This window comes from Canis lupus, chromosome 7, assembly GCF_048164855.1.
Source record: "Canis lupus baileyi chromosome 7, mCanLup2.hap1, whole genome shotgun sequence".
Lineage (NCBI taxonomy): Eukaryota > Metazoa > Chordata > Mammalia > Carnivora > Canidae > Canis > Canis lupus.
Window position 1 is genome coordinate 10,565,948 of NC_132844.1, and position 18,263 is coordinate 10,584,210.

Sequence of the window (18,263 nt, forward strand, 5' to 3'; positions counted from 1 at the left end):
GCTGTTGTATAGACCTGAACTTGCTCTTGGTAAAATAAACAGATAAATAAATGGTAACTCGGAATAAAGGAAATGTTTAATATAACTGCCAACAGAAATATTCGGTGCTATAAAACAACCGGTGTGAAGGCAAACATATTTACAAACACATTCACATTACGTGGATAGTTTTTTTGTGTTTCTCACTCTAGTTTTGGAGACTCAGAGCAAAGAACAGACAGTCTGTAGAGAAGCATCTCAAAATGATGGTTTGTGTTTGTCCTTTTTTTGCATATCTGAGAACAAAGCAACTCAGCTCCAATTGTTATCATTTTGCTGGTCTTTAAAAGTACTTGTCCTTGTTTTATGGAGCACACCAAGCTGAGCACAGCAGCCTGTGTGACACTGTGCTGTGGGGTGCGAAGTCGAAGCCATTGAAAGCTGAATTTCCCCAGTGTGTCTCGGTGGCAGAAGCCCTTGTGTTAAATGTGTGTGTGCTGTTCCACTGAGAAAATTCAATGTTCAGCAGCTCTCCGAATTTCTCATTTCATACCTATGGAGAAGAGGCTCAGTGGCAGCCTGTTGAGTTTCATTGTGAAGTACATACAGATGGCCTAGTTCAAGGTTCTTTAAAAGGCACACAGGGCAAGACATTTCTACTTATTTTTCCCATCTTATGTGCATGTCTTCCCTTTTGAAATGTATATTTTGTATCATTAGTCAAAGATGATATTACTGTAGTTTTAATGTAGGTAGAATGCACAAAAACTAACATTTCTTCTGCAGAAATAGACATTAGGGCTGCCCAAGCCAGATAGGCAAGCAGTGTATCTACAGTAACTTAGTATATGTTTTCTAGTCTCTTCTAGGCAAATGTTGAATCTGGTTAACATCTAAGCCTGATGAGAATATTAGGCAGTCAGAAAGTTGCCAATTGCAATGTAGCTTTTTCTGAATGCTAAGTTTGTCTAGACCGACTGAATTTTCTTGAAGACATTGTTAGTGAGTGCCTCTGTCTGGGAAATCTAAATAGAGGAATCATCTAGAAAATAACTATATTTAAATAATGTACACAGTATTTTTAAATTCTTCAATGCATTAAGGAAAGTCTTTGGAATAATTAGAGGTTTATATTTCATAGCACATCTGTTAAGTGAATAACTATTGAATGGAAAGCATCTCTACAACTTCATAGGCAGTTTTTGGCAAATGATTTATTTTGCCATAATTATACCCGTGTCCAGCCTTATAGCTGTCAGGATATTGCTTTCAATAGATTTTTTTTAGCTGGTAGATTAAAATGAATTTCTTCTGTCATTAGGCAGAAAAATGTTCTCTCATGGATGCAGAGAAACTGTATGTAGAATGATGTTCAAGAAAGGAGTGAATGGGCATGCATTATAGGACAGACAAGTGGAATTTGGAGGCCAACTTGTGAATGTAAACTATGAGTACTACTTGAATCATTTTCATTTGCTTGAAAAGAAAATCATGACAACTATGACAGAATTGAAAAGGAAAGTGAATGTACAAATACTGTAAAAGTAGGTACAATCTTAATTAAATGGAGAACCATCAGTGTAGAAATACAAAGTAACTTCACTGAGTGTGTCCCCTTTCTGAAAATCAGCTTTAATTTCATATGTAGTTATTAAAAATGAAAAAAAATAGAACAGGAAAGGGAAAAAGACAGTGTAGGCTTTGACCAAAGATGTTGACTCAAACATAAAACAGACATACTTCTTGGTCTAGATTGTGATAAATAAATTAGTAGTTTGATGAATACTTGTGAGTTCAGTAAAGTGATGTTTTTGCATTGTTCAGACAATGCATCCTATTTAAGTAGGAAATGTAGACAAGTTGTTATGTGAGTATTATATGATAAATGGTATCACAAATATAAGACATTAAAGTTTTCCCTCTTTTTTGGAGGAGAATGTTCAAAATACAAAATTGATGAGAATCAGATCCTGACATGGAAAAGAAATGTAATTTGAAAGGAATTTCTTCTCCAGTGGGGTTGAGATTTGGGTATATTCACATAGAAATTTCCCAGTTGCAGAGTGTCTAACCACTATATTAGTCATCAGTTAAGAAGTGAATGATAACATACTAGTAAGTTGTAAAGGTAAGATTTGTTAAGAAGAAAGAAAAAAATAGCACTTCAAGTGACACTGATATTGGAAAAATGTCCCTACAAAGACTGAATGACATTTGCTTAAGAAAAAAAAAAAGAAAGTAAGGGACTCAAGGAAAAGAAAAATGCATAATAAAAATGCAGGATGCCTGGCTAAGAATGAGCATCACAGAAAAATAATTGGATTTTATAGTTGACAAAAATATGTTGAGATATATAAATAAATATGTTTGACTCCTAATGGATTGACCTGATTATTGCTAAATAATTAAATAGATTTATGAATATAAGTACAAATTATAGTCATTATTGTGGTGCTGTTGTCAGAAAAAAAAATGCCAGCATATTCCTAGGTTCAGTAAAGAATAGATACAAAAAGGGTGAGCTAGAAAAAAAAATCTTTCAACATCTGTCAGATAGTTACTAAGGTATTATGCTACATCTTGTTTCTTGTGCTTTTAAAGTTATGCAGACAAAGAAGAGTAAGTTTTTAAAAGAATTGCATTGTTTAAGGTTGGAAGAGGGTCAAGTGAATTAGAATTGTTAAGTGATGTAAAGTTTTTATGAGGAAAATATATGGTAATTGTTTCTAACATTCGTAAGCTGAACTACTCGTTAGTCAATGGCACGCTTATGGAAGCCTCCTTCATACACTGGTACTTTGCCATCAGTTGTATGAGGTCCAGAAAAGTCTTAGCAGTTCCTGTTGTAAGGAACTTGCAGTATTATGGAGGACCGATACAAAGGAATTATATACTTAAAAAAAAAAAAAAACTAGCTAACTATAGCTGTGTGTTATTGAGTATAAGAAGAACTGAATTTAAGAGAAGGGATATCAGTGTGGTTTGTTGGAGGGAGCCTTATGGGGACTGCTAAGAATCGCTTGAGTTTGCAAATAACAAGATCTGGAGAGAGCAGAGTAACAAGAGAACATTTTGGCAAGAGATGCAAGGTGGGGAGAGAAATAAGTAAAGGCAAAGAGGCAAAGAGAGATGGCAGGAGTGCAAAATGTTTGGGTTGGTTCCAACCTGATAGAGACAGAGTTCTTAATTTTGAAAATTTCCTCTTGGTTTCCTTGGAGATCAACACATCATACAGTCAACAAACATAAGTGTTTAGCGATGTTGAAGTTTACAGGAAGCAACCCCTGGGTTCAGTATTTCAAAATTAGAAATGACTTTAAATACCATGACTCAGCTCCTCATTTTATATATTGGTCTGAGAGAGATTAAGTTAGTTGATGATGGTCACCCAATTTGTCAGCCCTATGGTAAGGACTAAAAGCCAGATCTCCTAACCTGGGCTGGTGTTCTTTTTTCTAAATCCTGCTGGCCTTTCTTCTATAAAATGAAAGACAACTTTCATCTTGTTTTTTGTACTTGTTTGATCATGTTTGAACAAAAGTGTGGTTTCATGGTTACAAACCTTGGAAAAAGTTTCTGATGAAATTGCAAGCAATTGCTCATCATGGCTGTTCATGCATTTGATCCATTGAGGTTGCTCAGGGGTGAAAAGTTCCCGTGTTGTTAGTGATGATCTTTCTCAAACAGTCTGAAGGCTGTCATCAGAGCAAAGAAAAATGACTGTTAGATTTTTTTTATTGATACACATTGACCTTTTAACCTTACTGATTGACAAAGTCGCTGAAGGTATGCTCTTTCCTGTATGGCCCCAGCCCTGGCTCCTGGCTTCATTCCTTAATTGTGTCAAGGGTGCTCTGCATGCTGCTGCAGCTGCCATTTTTCGCCAGCTGGCAGAGCGCTTGTCTGTCCATTAATGTTTTAGAAAATGATTAATAAGCTCCCACAACCCACACTGGTAAAAGAGGAGGTCCAAACCATTCATAAATGTATAGAGATGAAATGCCTAGTGACCTCCTCTGGTCCAGTAGCCCCATGGGCACCCACCCACAGCTGAAAGGTAAAATGAATTTTTCTCATGACAGTGTAGAAATCTTGAAAGTATAAAAGAAAATGCAAAATTAAATGTCACATCAATGTGTGCACTTCTAATTTTAATGATTTTTTTTTACAATTCAAATCAAGGCTAGGAGATATAATGGACTGCCTTCTAAGGTTTTTGAGCAGGTTTAATTTCTATTTATGTTAATAAAGTCAAACATTATGCTGGGATGCATTCCCTCTTCAGCCTGTCCATCTGTTATATGACCAGAATGACCTTCCTTGTTTCTTCTTCATTTGTACAGATTTTTTTCCCCTTGGTTGAATCAAAAAAAAAAAAAAGAATAAAATAGCCTTCTGCCTTCTTTCATTTAAAGTGACTAATGAACAACTTTAATTTTATATACATAGGAGAGCGAATTCTTCTTCCCCTAACACACACCATATCCTTAATTGATACTGCAGACCACCTAGGGCATTAAGTACGTAGTATGAAAAGAGATGAAAAGGAAAGGTCATCATTATGAAAAAATAATCACAAAGCGCATGGATTCAGGAATAATTTTTAAAATATTCTAAAACTTCAAGAGAATGGAGTAGTCATATTTTTTTTAAATGTCTGCAAGATACTGTTTTCTTTTTAATGAGATTAAGGAGCTTGAAATCTTTTACTCCTCAACAATTTAAAAAGACTGCTATTTTTTATTTTATTCGCTTCAATTGACTGAATCAGTTGGCTGCTTTGTATTCTCTGTGGGTGCGATGACAGCTATCATTTGATTCAGTGAAAAACAAAAGCCATTAAATAGATGGAGTCATGTACAAATTACCAATTAAATGATTGAGCATCTTATTTTTTGAAATGATTGATTTTGTATCTTTCTTATTCCATTTAGGGGTTTTTCTAGAAAGGGTCAGAATGGTCTTGAGTGGAAGAAATGTGGGGCTGAGTATTTGGGTTCTATTTCTGATGCTTTTTCTGGTTTTTCTGAGCGATCTTGGCTAAATTTCTAGTACCTCAAGTTTTCTCTCTGTAAAGTAAAAAGTCAGCTAAAAGTATATGTGGCAAAGGTTTTGCAACTTAAAATGTTGAATACGTATAATTCATTGGCATTACATGTATCTGAATTATGTTCATTTTCAGAAGGTTTCATCTTGAATTATTACTTTTCCTTCAAGGCCACACAAGGTCATATAATAATGCTTTTTTGCTTCCTCTTATTTTTTTCATCCACTTTGCTTCCTGTGTTTTACATTATTTTTAGTTGTTGAAACTATGAGGATTCATTCTCAATGAATGTTCTACTGCTTATGTGATCCTCAAAGACGGCTTTTAATCTCTTTTGACTGACGTTGATGTGTTTTAACTTAAAATTTTGTCTTTAAGATATCATTATATACTATGCATTTGGATTTTGTGTGTGTGTGTAGATATCCAGCAAATCCAACTAAAGTGTATGGGTTCAGTTGTGGAAAGGGAGTATGTTTTTTATGAATTTGAACATCTCAAAATTACATTAGACATTATGAGTTAAACAAAATACACTTTATAGAATTCAGAGATGAGAACTGATTTTTCATGCAGTTGTGAAATCAGGCTGCTCTGGAAGATCTAGAAATCAGAGGCAAATCTAGAGGCCCTGGTTCTTTTGTAACCCATGAACAGTAGTTACAGTGGCTTTGCTTATGGTGCCAACTCAATACTTACTGTCTTTCCTCTTCTGTTAGGCTTAGTCTTTGATCTATTCTGTAACAGCATTAAAGCTGAGTGTGTTGCCAGACCCATGTAGGAAGAGAGGCAGTAAGGAGTAATAGGGAAATTAAAATAGAGATTTATCCTCATGTCAGCTCTTGGCTAAAATTGTGGCTGTCCTGAGTCAACTTAGTATTTTTATTTGTGAAGGGCTGTTATACAGACATTCTTTTATGTGTTCTTCTATTTGTTTGTTAAGTAAAAAAAATTATCGTGGACTTACTACAAATAAATCACTGTTCAAAGTGCTAGGAAAACAGTCATGAAAAGGGAAGCATAATTGCCATCTGACAAGACTGTCCTTATTCTTGTTACTTTGAGTGTAAATCATGGGGATTAGGGAGATGATGGGAATATTAGTTGCAGGGGTAATTTTTTCCAAAGGTCCTATGGAAATACCCATTTAGTATATTTTATTCATTCCCACAATCTTGGGAATATATTAAATTTTTCTTATTTGATCATATTATTAATCACAGAATTCTGGAGCATCAAACATACTAAAGTTTGAAATTTCAGTTTGTTATATGGAATTACATAGATTATTTCTGTTCTGTTCATTTTGGGGAGAATACATTGATTTTCATTGCCACAGGGGGGTTGTAAACAATAGTGACAGAAGTTTTCTGGAAATGGATAAAAAAGAAACCGTTTTCTTGAATTTTTCTGATGCATTTAGAATCCACTGTAAGGTTGCATTTTAATGATTTATAAAGTTTTCTTGTGAATTACTAATTCGTTTATCTACTGATAGTAATTTTTCTGGCTCTGTTGAGACATAATTGATATATAAAATTGTGTAAGTTTAAAGTACATAACATGTTAATTTGACACACTTAAATAGTGCAATATGATTACCACTGTAGTGTTAGCTAACACCATCAAGTCACATAATTACCATTTCTTCCTTGTCTTGAGAACACTTAAGACCTATTCTTTTAGCATTAAATATAGTATCGTTAGCTATAATTACAAAGCTGTGCATTACATCCTCAGAACTTATTTATCTTTTAACTGGAAGTTTGTACTTTGGCCAACATCTTCCCATTTCCTTCTCCCCCTCCCCAGAGCCTGGTAACTACCATTTGATTATGTTTTTACAGTTCAGTTTTTAGATTCCATGTGTCCGTGATATCCTACAGTATTTGTCTTTCACTATCCAACTTATTTCACTTTGCATAATGCCCTCAAGGTCTATGTATGTTGTCTCAAATGATAGGATTTCCTTCTTTCTCATGACTGAATAATATTCCATTGCATACATATATTTTCTTTGTTCATTCATCCGTTGACAGATACTTAGATTGTTTTCAGATCTTGCTTATTGTGAATAATGTTGCAGTGAACGTGGGTGTGTCGATATCTTTTTGATATCCTATTTTCATTTCCTTGGCATATATACCCAAAAGTGGAATTGCTGGATCATCTCGTAGTTCTACTTTTAATTTTTTGAGGAACCTCCATAAAGATTTTTTTTAAAGATTTTATTTATTTATTTATTCCTGACAGAGAGAGAGAGAGGCAGAGACACAGGCAGATAGAGAAGCAGACCCTATGCAGAAGCCCGACACAGGACTCGAACCCGGGTCTCCAGGACCACGCCCTGGGACGAAGGCGGCACTAAACTGCCGAGCCACCCAGGGATCCCCTCCATACTGTTTTCCATAGTGACTGTACCAATTTACATTCTCACCAACAGGGCATAGGTTTCTCTTTTCTGCATATCCTCACCAGCGCTTGTTCTTTTGTCTTTTTGATGATAGCCATTCTCACAGGTGTGAGGTGATATCTCACTATGGTTTTGATTTGCATTTCCTTGATGATTAGTTATTTTGAGCAGCTTTTCATGTACCTGGTGGCCATTATAGTTTTTCTTATATGCTACTTAAGATCCATGAAAATATGTAACAGTTACGTACATTAGGATGCATAATGAGCTACAAGTACCCCTACTGGGGCTAATGGTCAGTGGGTGTGACACTTGGGGCTGTTCAGGTCATTTCTGGCTGTTTCTATTCTAGTTGTTTTGGGATTATATCCTACCATTTGGTAAACATGTTGCATATCTCCTCATCATCACTCAACTTTTGAACAAGGTCATTATTAATGCCCTTGAATACATCTTTTTGCTCCCTTCCCATTCCAACTCCCTTACTCTTCCCTCTTATGGGTAACCTCCTGAGTTGTATGTATATCATCCCTTTGCTATTTAAAAAAGTTTTTTACATATGTATATATCTCTAAACAAAATATTATTTAGTCGTGTTGCTCTGAGTATTATAAAAATAGTGTAATACTATATACATTTATCTGTGATTTGCCATTTTTGCTTAATGTGCTATTTGAGTCCAAATGAAAAAAACAAAACAAAACAAACAAACAAACAAAAAAACAAATGAGGGATCCCTGGGTGGCACAGCGGTTTGGCGCCTGCCTTTGGCCCAGGGCACAATCCTGGAGACCCGGGATCAAATCCCACATCGGGCTCCCGGTGCCTGGAGCCTGCTTCTCCCTCTGCCTATGTCTCTGCCTCTCTCTCTCTCTGTGTGACTATCATAAATAAATAAAAATTAAAAAAAAAAAACAAATGAGATGCACTGTCCTGTGAAGTAGTTCACTTTTTTTCCACAGTGTCCTGCAATGACACTTCATAAATCACATTGCACGCAGCTAGAAGCCTGTTCCTGGGCTGTCTATTCTGTTTCATTGGATCAAATTTTCTTTTGAAACTCCTCATTCCAATACCACATTGTTGTAATTGTCCTTTATAATAAATGCTTATACTTAGTAGGGCAACCAAGGACTGTAGTCTAGCATTTTGACACGGAAAATTGATCTTCACACTTGTCATTAACATGGTAGGTTTCTCCATTTACTTATATTTTATTTTCCCATATTTAATTCCTTTCATAAATGAACTTTCTCTAAACGAGTCTGTTTTTAAATTTACACTTTATACCAGTAACATCTCAGTGTAGAGAAATGCAATTGATTTTTTATATGGATCTTCTCTCTGACTTGTCAGACCCTCATCTCTAATAATTTTTCTGGAGATTCTTTTAGGTATTTTATATATGAGATTACATAATTTATGAGAATAACAATTTTGCTTCTTTTTTTTCAGCACATATGTTTTTTTTAAAATCAATTCTTAAATTGTAGGGGTACCTGGGTGGCTCAGGTGGTTAAGTGTCTGCCTTCAGCTCAGGTTGTGATCCCAGGAGCCTGGGATCAAGCCCTGTTTTGGTCTCCCTGCTCAGCGGGGAGCCTGCTTCTTGCTCTCCTTCTGCCCCTCTCTTGTGCCCTCTCTCTCTCAAGTAAATATTCTTTAAAAATTAAAAAAATGTAAATTGCACGTAATAAAACTTACTTCGTGCAGCACACAGTTCTATGACTTTTAGCAGATGCATAAAGTCTTCTATTTATCACCATGATCCAAATGAAGAACATTTTTGTCATCTTCCTCCAATACCCCCACCACCATGCCATGGATCTGTAGTCCTTTCCTTCCCACTCCCACAAGCCCTGGAAACTACTGATTTGTTCCTTATCCCTAAGTTTTGTCTTTTCTAGAATTTTACAGAAACGGAGTCTTATTGGATGTGAATACAAGTTATGTTTCTCTTAGGAAAATACCTATTAGTATATGTTTAACTCTATAAGAAGCAGCCAAGCTATCTTCCGGTGTCTGGACTGTTTGCATTCTCACCAGTGTTCTAGTTATGTTCCATCTTCATTAGCACTTGTTTATTCTCAGCATGATTGACTGATTGATTGATTTATCTATTTAAAGAAAGCTCCAATCAATGCAGGGCTGGAATTCACAACCTCGAGATCAAGATCTAAGCTGAGATCAAGAGTCAGTCACTTAACTAACTGAGCTACCCAAGTGCCCCAACAGCTTTTAAATTTATTTCCTTATTCTTGAGTTCTGAGAGTTTAACATTTTCTTAATACAAGTCTTTGTCAGATATGTAATTTGTAATTATTTTCTCCCAGTTCAAGGCTTTTCTTTCTCAATAGTGTCTTTTTCAGAGTAAAACACTTAAAATTCTTATAGTTCAAGATACTAATATTTTCTCTTTTATTTCATGCTTTAGGGATCAAATCTAGTTCTGCCTAAATTCAGTGTTCCAAAGGTCTTCTCCTGTGTTTTTTTAAAATGCTGTACATTTTACATTTTGTATATAGACCTGATATAGTTTGAGTTAATATTTCATATAAGATGTGAAGTGTGGACTGAGGGTTTTTTTTGCATATAAGTATCTGTCTCATTTTCTAAGGACTATTTGTGTGTGTGTGTGTGTGTGTGTGTTTGATACAAGAAGATAAACAGGTATATTTCTCTACCCAAATGGAATTTGACTCTTTTTGGTCAGGAGTAAAAAAAAAAAAAAAAAAAAAAATCTGCATATTTTTGCCACCTCATATTGGAAGTTTAGCAGATCAAACACGCTGGCCATCAGTGCTCCAATTACAATAGTGTAACTGCATATCATCTCTGGCACTCTGGCTACTGCTGGGGAAACCAATAGAGGGAAATTATTATTTTTTATGGAAGCAGAATTTTCTTTTTTTTTTAAGCAGAATTTTCTGTTTTGTATTACCTCCCATAAGATTGTGAATTTTAATTTATTATTTTATTTTGTTTTTTTAAGATTTTATTTATTTATTCATGAGACACACACACACACACACACAGAGAGAGAGAGAGAGAGAGAGAGAGAGAGAGAGAAAAAGACACAGGCAGAGGGAGAATCAGGCTCCATGCAGGGAGCTCGACATGGGACTTGATCCTGGGTCTCCAGGATCAGGCCCTGGGCTGACGGTGGCACTAAACCGCTGGGCCACCCGGGCTGCCCAAGATTGTGTATTTTTAAAGGTAACTAATGATTGCAGAAAAATTTCTAAGAAGATACAACATTTTGTGTCATTTGATCAGATGAGACTATCAGATGAAGTGATCAGAGGGACAGGACTATTTTTTACCCAAGAAGGTGTTAGAATAAGGAAGCTCTGCTGACAGACTGCCAAATTCCACCTCTGGCTTATAACCACAGTGTACATAAATCAGATGTTATCAGTTCCCTGAAGCTTGCATCCACAAGCAAACCCTTTTCTTCCAACATGTTTAGTGATAATCAAATCTTTGTACCTAGATGTGCCATAAAAGGAACTAATAGTTATTAAGCTTCTGATAAATGGTAGCAGAGGATTTGGTATTTTACATTTACCCTAATTCAGGGTAGCTTCACATTTATCCAGTGGGGAGGTACTAGTATCCCACCTCCATAGTGGAAGAAAGTGAAGTTGAGAGAGTAAAGAGCTTGCTCATAGTTGTGCACCTAGAAAATGGAAGAGCCAGGTATCAAACACAGTAATGATGCTGCCAAAGCCCAGGAGTGAAATCTGGGAATAGATTCTACCCTGTAAATCTTTAAATAGCCCCCCTTTTAAAAAAGATTTTATTTATCTATTTATGAGAGACACAGAGAGAGAGAGAGAGAGAGGCAGAGACACAGGCAGAGGGAGAAGCAGGCTCCACGCAGGGAGCCTGATACAGGATTCGATCCCAGGTCTCCAGGATCACACCCTGGGCCAAAGGCAGACGCTCAACCGCTGAGCCACCGGGCTGCCCTTTAAATCCCTTTTTGATACAACATTCTCAATGTTGCTGAGAAATGACTTTTTTTTTTTTTTTTAAGAGAGCTTATTGGTTAGTTCAAAGTCCTTAGTATTGAAGTCCCTTGGGCTGAAGTGTGGTGGTTGGCCTACATCGTTCCCATGTGCTCTAACCATGAGAGCTCTGCTGGACCATGGAGCCATATAGCCTTGGCACTTAGGGAGCTAAAAAAATATAATGAAGTCCCTGTCTCCATCCATCACAAAGGAATCTTAAGGAGAGCTGCAGAGGGACCTACTTTATCAAACAACTGAAAAATAGCATGTGTTTACTCTCAGCAAGGAGGATTGATTTTTACTTGTTCTGTTTTCAATTAATTTACCTAATTTAACCTTTAAAAATGTCACCTTCCCTTCCAACCTCAGTAATAAATATACATTTTTTTTTTTTTTTTGCTGATTTAATTTTAGAAGCCTCCACATTTACTCTCAGCAGCTGCTGCCCTTTTGGATTTAGTTGGGATAGGAAGGAGAAAAGGGACTTGTGAAAACAAAGCTTTTAGATCATGTCTTTTCTTTTTTAACTTTTACCAGCACGAGGTTCCAGAATGTGTGCAATGTATACAATGTATTCTCCTGGGTTGACAGTAGAACCGTAGGGTTGAGGGAGAATAATAAATCAATGTTAAGTTAATAAAACCAAACACTATAAAGAGTATCCAGCTATGGAGGACTTCCCATGTTGGAAACGAACGATTTCAGAGGCTGTTGCTGAAGGAAATGCATGTCTTTTGCTTTGAAGTCACTAATAAATATTAGTGCCTGCGCACAACACCTGCACTCAGCTCCGTAGCATCGCCGGTAGACCAGTGCTTCTCAAAATTTCATGTGCATTCAGATCACCTGGGAGTCTTGTTAAAATGCAGATGTGATTCACCATCAAGCCTGGGGTGGGGCTCGAGATTATGCATTTCTAATGAGCTCCTACGTGATGCTGATCCCTAGGTTTGCATTTTGAGTAGCAAGGCTGTAGAAATTTTGATCCCTGAAACATATAATCTTTTTAAAGGACTCTCCATGGAAAACATGGCCTATGTTTGCACATACTATACCCATATAAAGAGAAGCATTTAGCCTAATTTTTTTTTGATGGATGGCTTGGACTATAAGAATTTATGCTAATAAGTATTTATATACAAGGAAGACAAATTGAATGATGACAGCTACAATTTATGACTAAGTCCATGCTAGGTGCTGTGCTTAGGAACTTTATATATACGACATTATTTAGTTCTCACATCCTCCAGGAGAGAATATGTAAACCAAAACAGACAACAACGGTTAATAGCTAATCAAGTGGTAGAAACTGAATTCAGATTTTGGTTGCTTGCCTCTAAAAGCTATGTTGTTAATAACTATTCTAAGCCAAAGGACAGTAGTTTTGGGGTGCCTAGGTGGCTCTGTTGGCTAAGCAGCTGATTGGTTTTGGCTCAGGTCACAATCTCAGGGTTGTGAGATCCAGCCCTGCATAAGGCTCCATGCTCAGTGGGGAGTCTCCTTGAGATTCTCCCTCTGTCCCTCCTCCTGCGCTCTCTCTCTCTCTCAAAAATAAATTAAAAACACTTTAGGACAATGATTCTAAAACATTTTAAATGAAAAAAAATTTTAAATATTGTTTTTTTATTCATGAGAAACACAGAGAGAGAGGCAGAGACATAGGCAGAAGGAGAGGCAGGCTCCCCAGGGGAGCCTGATATGGGACTCGATCCTAGGACTATGGGATCATGACTTGAGCCGAAGGCAGACGCCAAACCACTGAGTCACCCAGGCACCCCTTAAGTGAAATTAAAAGACCGAAAACATGAACTTTTCAGGTTAGATATGGATTTTAAAGCCTGAGTCTCCCATTTACCACTTGTTTGACCCTGAGAAAGTTTTGTAGTTCAGTTAATTTATTTGAAATTGATAATACCTGCTCTGCTCTTCTCTCTGTTTTGAAGGTGTGAAGATAGAATGAGATCAGGATGTGATGTTCTTGTGAACTGTAAGACAGTGCACAGAGGTCACTTCCTCCCCTCCCCAGACACTTACTGTCCGTTACATGTCAAGAAGACGCATCACGACTTAAAAGAATTATTTCTGGCCCAATCTCATTTGATACTTGCAGGTAGGGAAAGCTTATGCAAATAAGCAGGTCCCAGCACCGAATGAAGAACTGTCTAATGCAGGACACTCAGTTGGATTCTGCTCAATTGGGGCCTGTTTCCTTATCTTCCATTTGAAGAAGATAGGGCTGACAATCTTTAAATTCCTCCTCCCCAGTTCTAACAGCTGAGTTTTGAGTATAGCTTTCAAGTGATGTATTAACTTCCAATTGGTTAGGTGTCTTTACAGGTTTTGGATGATGGTGACGACAACAATGATGATTTCGCAACCTTGCCTCTGTTTCTTTGTGGATAATCACTTCTCTCAAATTCTCGTAAGGGGATTTTCCTTCTTTGAAGCTGCAAGTGGATTTCTTTCTGAGTAAATGTAAAAGTAGGAAAGAACTTACAGAAATGATAAAAGAAGGTGTAATTTGCAGGCTGAGAGTTGAGATCGCACTGTTTTAGACAGAGGGCTGTTTTAGGGAAATGGGACCTGCAACCTAGCTTTAGTACATATTAACGAATTTTAATGTTGAGGGGAAGCAGCAGGAGCAAAGATATATGCTCTGTTTATATGGAGTCAGGGAGAAACCCCAAACCAAATAAATTCCTGAGCTCCATGGGTAGAGTTTGGAAGGAAAGGTTGGCCATGACTGAGAGAAGATCCAGAAGCCAGATGGGTGCTATATCAGAGAAGTGAATGGGTCAGATGCCTATGAAACAGCAGGGAAAACATGAAGAAGGGGGGTGTGCTTCGTAGACATAATAACTTACCATCACCACTAAGTATGATGCTACATTTTATTCTGACAGCATTTCTTTGTCACAGAAATATGAATCTCCATTTGGCAAACGAAGAAATTAAGCCTCAGAGAGGTTAATTTATTTACTTCTGAATAGAGAAATGAGAAACTAAATTCCAAGCATTTCTCACTGTGCCCTGTAGCCTCTTTTAAGCCACAGTTATTGGAGTACATATATTCCACAAAGCAATAAAAGTGTCCATTAAAATTATGATAAGTATATGTATTCTCCTTGTTCCAAAATCTAATTCTCACAACGTAGAAGATGTTAGGTTCAATTCTGAAGTCTGCTCTAGGAGAACTCAAAATCCTTCTTCCTTTTCCTTCCCTTCCCTGCATCTGTGTTGATATTCTTGGGACATTGACTCTGGACTGCCTCTTACAGGGCTGGGAAGAACTGTGTCTGTCCTGGCTGAGAGAAGAGGAAGGATCATGTCTTTCAGAGTCCGTGAGGATCTTCATAGAATATTTTCCACAGTATCTAGAATTTCTAGAGGGTGGCATTGGCAAATATGGTGCCTCTGTGGATTGACTAAAATTGTAAAATATGTAAAAATAGTATTGGCAAAGATAATAAAAAAAGGCAGAGACTCCATAGCTATCATATAGGAAATCATTACCTTGTTGAGGATGTTGTGTTTCCTTATGCCCAAGGTAGGTCTCTTTTTCCTGGATTCTCTGCCTGGCTCTAACTTTTACAAGTTATTCAGATCTGTAGATTATTTTTACTGTGTTTACTCTGCTTACTTGACACCCTAGCTTAAATCTGGTGAAAACCAGTAGTTTTTTTTTTTCTTTTTTTTTTTTTTTTAAAGGAGAGCTTTGAGAGTGTTAGTGTGTGTCTCACCACAATGATCTCTCTGCTCTGGGTGCTGCATTAGATTGCTGACGCCCACAGGCTGGGCCTGTTTACCCCGGGGGGCCTGGTCTGAGGCTGGCCTGGGCTAAGAAGCAGGTCCACAGCTGCAGCCTTTGATTGCTGACCTTTTTATTGAAACTCTGTGGATGCAGGGATTTTCTATGTTTTAATGTTGTTCATAAGGCAATGTTATATTCCACACATTTTGAAGAGTTTAGGGAAATGATTTTCAGAAATAACCAGGAAGATAAACGAACGATAGATACTGTTTACAACTAAACTCCTTGTGATCAGGTGTCCTTTTTATGCTTGGCTGCCTTTTATTCTACATTTTGTTTTTTCCCGGGATCAGGCAAGTGTGCACCCTTCCAGAACCCTCATTTCCTGCCAGATTTTGGCCTCTAGTATAAAGGCACTGGCTCATTTGTTTGTTTTGTGTGCTCTCTCTCCCTGCATTGGACTTGGCCTTCCGGGCCACTTGCTTGCTAGCATACCCTAAATGGAAAAAAAAAAAAAAAGTGGCAAGTAATAAAATCCTATTTTCAAATACTGAGAACTACAAACTGAAATATTAGTATGTAGTGCTCCCTCTCAACGTGCGTATCTTATATTTCCCCAAACACATTATCAAAGGAAATTGGCCCCAGAGTGGTAAGAAACAAACAAACAACAAACACACATATTCTAAATGGAAATTTAGCTATGTATGGAGGATTCCTAGTAATTGGTAGGAAAACCTTAGTTCTTACCTATTTATGGATCCTGGGAGTAATGCATTGGTGTTTGAAAACCAGTATCTTCTTGAAAATGTTATATAGTGCCTTTATTTGGGGGGAAAACTAGTTTTAGCTTTGGCTTAGTCAGTTATTTGCTTTATAATTTTTTTTTATCTGTAAAAGAAAAATCACATCTCATCCATGACAGAAGAGTGTACTGTAGAGAGGGAAATTTAAATTCACTTAGACAAAGAGGCATAGGAATGACAGCAATTATTAAGGTTAGATTTGCCTATAACACTTGATTCTGGTATTGTATATTGTTCACGGGTAAGTGCTTTATAAGGTTTGGATATAGAAATAACTCATCTTGACGTATCGTATAAAAACTTTGACATTCCATAGTTTCCACCTGTTAGCAGGATATATGTTTTCAGTTTTTTTGAAAAACTTTATTATGATACCTATTAATGTACCCCAGTTAATTTTAGAATGATAAAAGAGCTACTTGCATTAAACCTTTTTTATTAATCTTTGAAATGAGATATTGATAAAATATTTCTTGTAATGGCAAAACTAAGCTATGGTGGTGACATCAGAATGGTGGCTTCCTTTGTGAGAAGGAATGGACTGGAAGGAGGCACAAGTGAACCTTCTGGTTGCCGGAGATGTTATATGTCTTGATTTAGGTGATGGCTATATGATGTGCCATATCTAAAATTCACTTGATAGTTGTCTACTTTATGTGTGTTATACCTCAGTCAAGAAAAAAAAGGAGACCAGAAAAAGATGCTTTTAAAGACAATGTTTAAAATATCATAAAAAGAATTAATTGGTCTGAGTAGGCAAATATCAACTTGCTCTTTTCTTGCTTAGTTTCTCCCTGCCATCCAAATCCACCAACCTAACAAAAAAGTTTAATAGCAAGATCAATAGACGTAACACAAACATTTTCCCAATTATAGGAGAAAGACTTTATATAGTTCAATACAAATAGGTAATAAAAACTAGTAAGGAGAGTATTAATGCTCCCAAATTGAAATAGGAAAAGGGAAAACCGTGAAATTCTTTGAAAGAAGATCAGTAAACCAATGAAAAAGGTGTCCAAACCCATTAAAACTTGAAGCACTTCAAATTAGAGCAAGATAATGTTATTTTAAAAATTAGTAGAGACAGTTGAGAGATTTTTACTATTTAATATTATTATAAAGGCAGTCTTTTCACATTGCCTCTCTATATATTTATATATATATTTAAGTTTTTATTTATTCATGAGATACACAGAGAGGCACAGAGACTCACATTACCTATATTTTAAAGAATTTAGAGAAATGCACTTTTCAGAGACAAAATACTTTGGAGTCTAGCTACAAGATTGGGTACCATTTTTAAAAATGTTCTGTCCAATTGTATTTCTCAGTTTGACACACTTAAGAGTTTTAAATTCTTTCATTATAAAATATAAATATCATTTTCTATTTCATTACAGTTGTGAGCCTCCTATAATTTTTCAGAAATCCGGAAGTTGAGGGTTAGATGGTCAGTTTCTCCTGAGTTACTGGATTCAGATGCTCTTTAACAAGATACCATAATTTGTCATCCACCAAGAAACCTCGTGAAATAAGAGGTCTCAGTGCTGAATCCTGTGAATTCTCAAAATTAAGCTCTTAATTGATATACAATGGCTTGTAAAATATTCCAGGAGAGGAGCAACTTCATGGTCAGCAAATCCAGAGAAATAGATGTACATGGGACACTTTGGGGGCAGTCGATACTGGCCGTGAACTCATTCTCACCGTATGTGCATCGTCTTCTGGCCTTTCCTGAACTATCTCAACTGTGTGCGCCTCCCAGAACATGGACCCAGTGTGTTCCCTCTGTTTATCAATCCTTTTCCCCTATTGCCCATGAAATGAACGAATCCTTTATGAGTCTGCTTAAATACCTGATATTTGTCTCCAGGCTCCCAGAACCCATCTGCCTGGAGCTGGGTACTCTTCCTACAGGCTCCCATAGCATTCACCACACATTGCTGTCATTATTTGCATACGAGACCTTGGGCATGAACCATGTGTTATTAGTGGACTATGTGTTATTCAAATACAGACACTTTTATTTCCAGTGCCTGGAGTTTGAATAAATTAATGCATATTTATAAAATGGGTGAGAATAATTATAATCACACAGGGAGGCAACGTGGCAGAGCAGAAAGAACTTTGAAAATGATGAGAGATATTGGCTGCATATGTTGGTAGTTGTGTGACCTGGGAAGTCATTTAACTTCTCTGAGCATCAGTTTCCATGTGTTCCAAATGGTGCTAATAATGCATACCAATTCAAATCATG

The 18,263-nt window shown here is 36.7% G+C and overlaps 1 long non-coding RNA gene across 16 annotated transcripts in view; it reads left to right on the forward strand.

Moving 5' to 3' along the window:
• LOC140636580 (uncharacterized) overlaps nt 1–18,263 on the forward strand; it is a 456,565-nt gene that overhangs the window by 168,472 nt on the left and 269,830 nt on the right. The window contains exon 5 of one of the 16 annotated variants that reach the window (XR_012033790.1): nt 14,728–15,111. The exons of the other annotated variants lie outside the window; for them this stretch is intronic. This is a non-coding gene — a long non-coding RNA (uncharacterized lncRNA). Of the gene's footprint in view, nt 1–14,727; nt 15,112–18,263 lie in introns of those variants that run through there. 16 annotated transcript variants of the gene reach the window in all.